We start from the raw sequence: 6,362 nt of genomic DNA, 5'->3' as shown, positions 1-6,362 counted from the left end.
GCCACTCTCCCAATATTCATGAATCACTGGGAAAATTCACTTCAGAGGCCAGGAGGATTTGAAGCAGCTGCTTGACAAGGAAAAGGACCTGGCTGACTGGCACCCAGCCACTCTCCGCTCCCTTTCAATCCTCTACCCTAGTGTGCATCCGCCTACCAAGGAGGAACACTTCTTCACATTTGCAGCCCTATCAGCTGTTCTCCTGCAGTACCCCGAGCCAGCAGCTGTCACTCCTCCTGTGACAAGGCCAGAGTTAATTTTTCCGAGCATATCTACTTTGTTAAGTAAATATTGATCCTAGTTCTCAATATTTCTTCTTTTACTGTTTTATTTAATTCTGTGTGTCCATGGGCAGCTTTGATTATGTGCACAAGGCTGACTGAGCTAATTCCTATGACACCTGCACACTTGGCAAATTTCCCTTGACAAGAAGTCCTCATGTTTGGGTTTTGGAGTTTTTTTTCTATCATATATAAGTGAAGGAACCTCTTGTTTTCCCACTAGCATTTGGTGTATGTCCAGAGGCATTTTGAAACCATCTGAGACTTTCAGGGAGGACTATTTTAAAAATATCTGAGCACAGGCAAGAAGGAAGGGTGAGTGCTTTCAAATGCATGTTTTTATGACTAGAAAGTTTCCAGAATTCTAAAATTACAGTCCCCAAATTATTTTTATTTCTTTATGTACCAGAAAAGGCTGAGATAGAATCCAATATAAAGCCACATGCAAAGATATTTCCTAATATTAATATTCTGAGTGACATTAGAGAGGGATTCATTTCTGCTAGATGCACGTTTTTACATAAATTAATGCCTGAATGTACAGTTTCACTGCAGAGCTTTAATTGGCAAATCAAAACCACAGCAAAGATTCATCTTGCCTCCTTTTCCTGTATGTCCTGAACAAACAGGAATCTTGAGGCACCTGGCTGGCTCAGTCGGTAGCACGTGCAACTCTCAATCTTGGGCTTGTGAGTTCCAACCCCACATTGGGTGTAGAGACAACTTAAAAATAGAATCTCTTAAAAAAAAGAATATAATACCAAAAAAGTGATAAATAAAAAGTAACCTCGAATCATGGTTTCATCACTATTAGAGACAGTGGAATCCCATCAAATATCTATAGCACCAAATCTATCAAAATTATCAAGGTAAAACCAAAATCTCAATTTCCCCACTTCAGGCAATGATCTACAAGTACAGTTCCTCAGTTCTCCAAAACTTATACCTACTCAATGCCTTTGAGTCTTTTCTAATGCTTAGGTGAGAAGAAGACACATTTTGCTCTTTAGACAGATTTTTAGTTTGAAAATCAAATAATGTGGGCTGTCAGTGAAGAGCACATAGTCGTCGTTTCTTTCATCTAAATAGAAGGCCCTAGGCACAGGCCTCAGAAGAAAATTTCTGAAGACATGTGGAGAAGCCCAAGAATGCATGCCTGTGCATCTCTATAAATATAGTTAAGTCTACCTACAGCGATTTCATAACGTATACATTATATCACACCAGAGACTTTTGAAGAGGTGATCCTTCACATGCATTTAAGTTTAAAACAAGACATTTTCTGCATGCAATAAGTTATGAGCCTCTGAGACTCATAAGAGAAATTCTGAATTGACAATTTTCCTCCAGAAAAGGTATGAAAGAATGACCCTGGCAAACAATAATTTAATAATTTTCTCTTCTGTGTAACATTCAGTAAGTCCAGGGATCCCTGGGTGGCGCAGCGGTTTGGCGCCTGCCTTTGGCCCAGGGCGCGATCCTGGAGACCCGGGATCGAATCCCACGTTGGGCTCCCGGTGCATGGAGCCTGCTTCTCCCTCTGCCTGTGTCTCTGCTCTCTCTCTCTCTCTCTCTGTGACTATCATAAATAAATAAAAATTAAAAAAAACATTCAGTAAGTCCAGTTATTTTCTCTAACCAAGATCTATACGTACCTTGATGGTAAATGATACTGCATCCACTGGAGGCATTTTACATATATTCTGGCTAAAGACCAAACCCAATATAATTTCCACAATAAATGAAGAAAAATTGGAAAAGTAATGCATCTTAAATCCTTATTTGCTTTTTCTTTTCAGGATTAAAGGAAAATATGTATAAGAAATTTTATAAGGTTCAATCAACACTAAAACTTGTCTTTTAAAACTTTTTTTAATAATAAATTTATTTTATAGGTGTTCAATTTGCAACATACAGAAAAACACCCAGTGCTCATCCCATCAATTGCCCCCCTCAGTGCCCGTCACCCATTCACCTCCACCCCCCGCCCTCCTCCCCTTCCACCAGAAATTTGTCATTTCTAAAGGCTAAGTAATATTCCATTGTATACATAAACCACATCTTTATCCATTCATCTTTCGATGGACACCGAGGCTACTTCAACAGTTTGGCTATTATGGACATTGCTGCTGTAAACATCAAGGTACAGGTGTCCCAGCGTTTCATTGCATCTGTATCATTGGGGTAAATCCCCAACAGTGCAATTGCTGGGTTGTAGGGCAGGTCTATTTTTAACTCCTTGAGGACCCTCCATACAGTTTTCCAGAGTGGCTACACCATTTCACATTCCCACCAACAGTGTACAAGGATTCCCTTTTCTCCACATCCTCTCCAACATTTGTTGTTTCCTGCCTTGTTAATTTTCCCCATTCTCACTGCTGTGAGGTGGTATCTCATTGTGGTTTTGATATTTATTTCCCTGATGGTAAGTGATGAAGAGCATTTTCTCATGTGCATGTTGGCCATGTCTATGTCTTCCTCTGTGAGATTTCTCTTCATGTCTTTTGCCCATTTCATGATTAGATTGTTTGTTTCTTTGCTGTTGAGTTTAAGAAGTTCTTTATAGACCTTGGAAACTAGCCCTTTATCTGATACGTTATTTGCATATATTTTCTCCCATTCTGTAGCTTGTCTTTTAGTTTCGTTGACTGTATCCTTTGCTGTGCAAAAGCTTCCGATCTTGATGAAGTCCCAATAGTTCATTTTTGCTTTTGTTTCTTTTGCCTTCGTGGATGTATCTTTTTTTGTAATATTTTTTCTTTATTTATTTATGATAGTCAGAGAGAGAGAGAGAGAGAGAGAGAGAGAGGCAGAGACACAGGCAGAGGGAGAAGCAGGCTCCATCCACCGGGAGCCTGACACGGGATTCGATCCCGGGTCTCCAGGATCGCGCCCTGGGCCAAAGGCAGGCGCCAAACCGCTGCGCCACCCAGGGATCCCTCGTGGATGTATCTTGCAAGAAGTTACTATGGCTGAGTGCAAAAAGGGTGTTGCCTGTGCTCGCCTCTAGGATTTTGATGGAATCTTGTCTCACATTTAGATCTTTCATCCATTTTGAGTTTATCTTTGTGTATATGAAAAAGAGTGGTCTAGTTTCATTCTTCTTCGTGTGGATGTCCAATTTTCCCAGCACCATTTATTGAAGAGACTGTGGTTCTTCCAATGGATAGTCTTTCCTCCTTTATTGAATATTAGTTGACCATAAAGATCAGGGTCCACTTCTGGATTCTCTATTCTGTTCCATCGATCTATGTGTCTGTTTTTGTGCCAGTACCAACTGTCTTGATGACAACAGCTTTGTACTACAACCTGAAATCTGGCATTGTGATGACCCCAGATATGGTTTTCTTTTTTGAAATTCCCCTGACTATTCGGGGTCTTTTCTGATTCTACACAAATCTTAAAATAATTTGTTCTAACTCTCTGAAGAAAGTCCATGGTATTTTGATAGGGATTGCATTAAACGTGTACATTGCCCTGGGTAACATTGACATTATCACAATATTAATTCTGCCAATCCATGAGCATGGAATATTTTTCCATCTCTTGGTGTCTTCCTCAATTTCTTTCAGAAGTGTTCTATAGTTTTTAGGGTATAGATCCTTTACCTCTTTGGTTAGGTTTATTCCTAGGTATCTTATGCTTTTGGGTGCAATTGTAAATGGGATTGACTCCTTAATTTCTCTTTCTTCAGTCTCATTGTTAGTGTATAGAAATGCCACTGATTTCTGGGCATTGATTTTGTATCTTGCCACGCTGCCAAATTGCTGTATGAGTTCTAGCAATCTTGGGGTGGAGTCTTTTGGGTTTTCTATGTACAGTATCATGTCATCGGCGAAGAGGGAGAGTTTGACTTCTTCTTTGCCAATTTGAATGCCTTTAATGTCTTTTTGTTGTCTAATTGCTTAGGCTAGGACTTCCAGTACTATGTTGAATAGCTGTGGTGAGAGTGGACATCCCTGTCTTGTTCCTGATCTTAGGGGAAAGGCTCCCAGTGCTTCCCCATTGAGAATGATATTTGCTGTGGGCTTTTCGTAGATAGCTTTTAAGATGTTGAGGAATGTTCCCTCTATCCCTACACTCTGAAGAGTTTTGATCAGGAATGGATGCTATATTTTGTCAAATGCTTTCTCTGCAACTAATGAGAGGATCATATTGTTCTTGATTTTTCTATTGCTGATATGATGAATCACATTGATTGTTTTCCGAGTGTTGAACCATCTTTATGTCCCGGGAATAAATCCTACTTGGTCATGGTGAATAATTTTCTTAATGTACTGTTGGATCCTATTAGCTAGTATCTTGTTGAGAATTTTTGCATCCATGTTCATCAAGGATATTGGTCTGTAATTCTCCTTTTTGGTGGGGTCCTTGTCTGGTTTTGGAATTAAGGTGATGCTGGCCTCATAGAGTGAATTTGGAAATACTCCATCTCTTTCTATCTTTACAAACAGCTTTAGTAGAATAGGTATGGTTTCTTCTTTAAACGTTTTATAGAATTCCCCTGGAAGCGATCTGGCCCTAGTCTTTTGTGTCTTGGGAGGTTTTGGATGACTTCTTCAATTTCCTCCCTGGTTATTGGCCTGTTCAGATTTTCTATTTCTTCCTGTTCCAGTTTTGGTAGTTTGTGACTTTCCAGGAATGCGCCCATTTCCTCTAGATTGTCTAATTTATTGGCGTATAGCTGTTCATAATATGTTTTAAAAATCGTTTGTATTTCCTTGGTGTTGGTAGTGATCTCTCCTTTCTCATTCATGATTGTATTGATTGTATTTCTTTTATTTATTTATGATAGTGAGAGAGAGAGAGAGAGAGAGAGAGAGAGAGAGAGGCAGAGACAAAGGCAGAGGGAGAAGCAGGCTCCATGAACCGGGAGCCTGACGTGGGATTCGATCCGGGGTCTACAGGATCGCGCCCTGGGCCAAAGGCAGGCGCCAATCCGCTGCGCCACCCAGGGATCCCTCATGATTGTATTCATTTGAGTCTTCTCTCTCTTCTTTTTAATAAGGCTGGCTAGTGGTTTATGTATCTTATTAATTCTTTCAAAGAACCAACTCCTGGTTTTGTTGATCTGTTCCACAGTTCTTCTGGTCTCGATTTCATTGAGTTCTGCTCGAATCTTAATTAACTCTCTTCTTCTGCTGGGTGTAGGATCTATTTGCTCTATTTTTTTTAGCTCCTTTATGCATAAGGTTAGCTTTTGTATTTGAGTTCTTTCCAGTTTTTGAATGGATGCTTGTATTGCGATGTATTTCCCCCTTAGGACTGCTTTTGCTGTACCCCAAAGATTTTGAACGGTTTTATCTCCATTCTCATTAGTTTCCATGAATCTTTTTAATTCTTCCTTAATTTCCTGGTTGACCCTTCCATCTTTTAGCAGGATGGTCCTTAACCTCCACGTATTCGAAGACCTTCCAAACTTCTTGTTGTGATTTAGTTCTAATTTCAAGGCATTATGGTCTGAGAATATGCAGGGGATGATCCCAATCTTTTGGTACCAGTTTAGACCCGATTTGTGACCCTGTATGTGGTGTATTTTGGAGAAAGTTCCATGTGCACTTGAGAAGAATGTATATTCAGCTGAGTTTGGATGTAAAGTTCTGTAGATATCTGTGAAATCCATCTGGTCCAGTGTATCATTTAAAGCTCTCGTTTCTTTGGAGATGTTGTGTTTAGAAGACCTATCGAGTATAGAAAGCGCTAGATTAAAGTCACCAAGTATAAGTGTATTATTATCTAAGTATTTCTTCTAAGTATTTCTTCACTTTTGTTATTAATTGATTGATATATTTTGCAGCTCCTACCTTTGGGGCATATATATTGAGGATTGTGAAGTTCTCTTTTTGGATAGATCCTTTAAGTATGATATAGTGTCCCTCTTCAACTCTCAATACAGTCTTCGTGGTAAATTTTTGTTTATCTGATATAAGGATGGCTACTCCTGCTTTCTTTTGAGGACCAATTTGGATATTTCAATTTGAAGGGTAAATGTTTCTCCAACCTTTTATTCTCAGGCTGTAGGTGTCCTTCTGTCTAAAATGAGTCTCTTGTAGACAGCACATAGATGGGTCCTGCTTTTTT

Source organism: Nyctereutes procyonoides, unplaced genomic scaffold (assembly GCF_905146905.1).
Source record: "Nyctereutes procyonoides isolate TBG_1078 unplaced genomic scaffold, NYPRO_anot_genome, whole genome shotgun sequence".
Lineage (NCBI taxonomy): Eukaryota > Metazoa > Chordata > Mammalia > Carnivora > Canidae > Nyctereutes > Nyctereutes procyonoides.
This window is presented reverse-complemented; position numbering follows the sequence as displayed.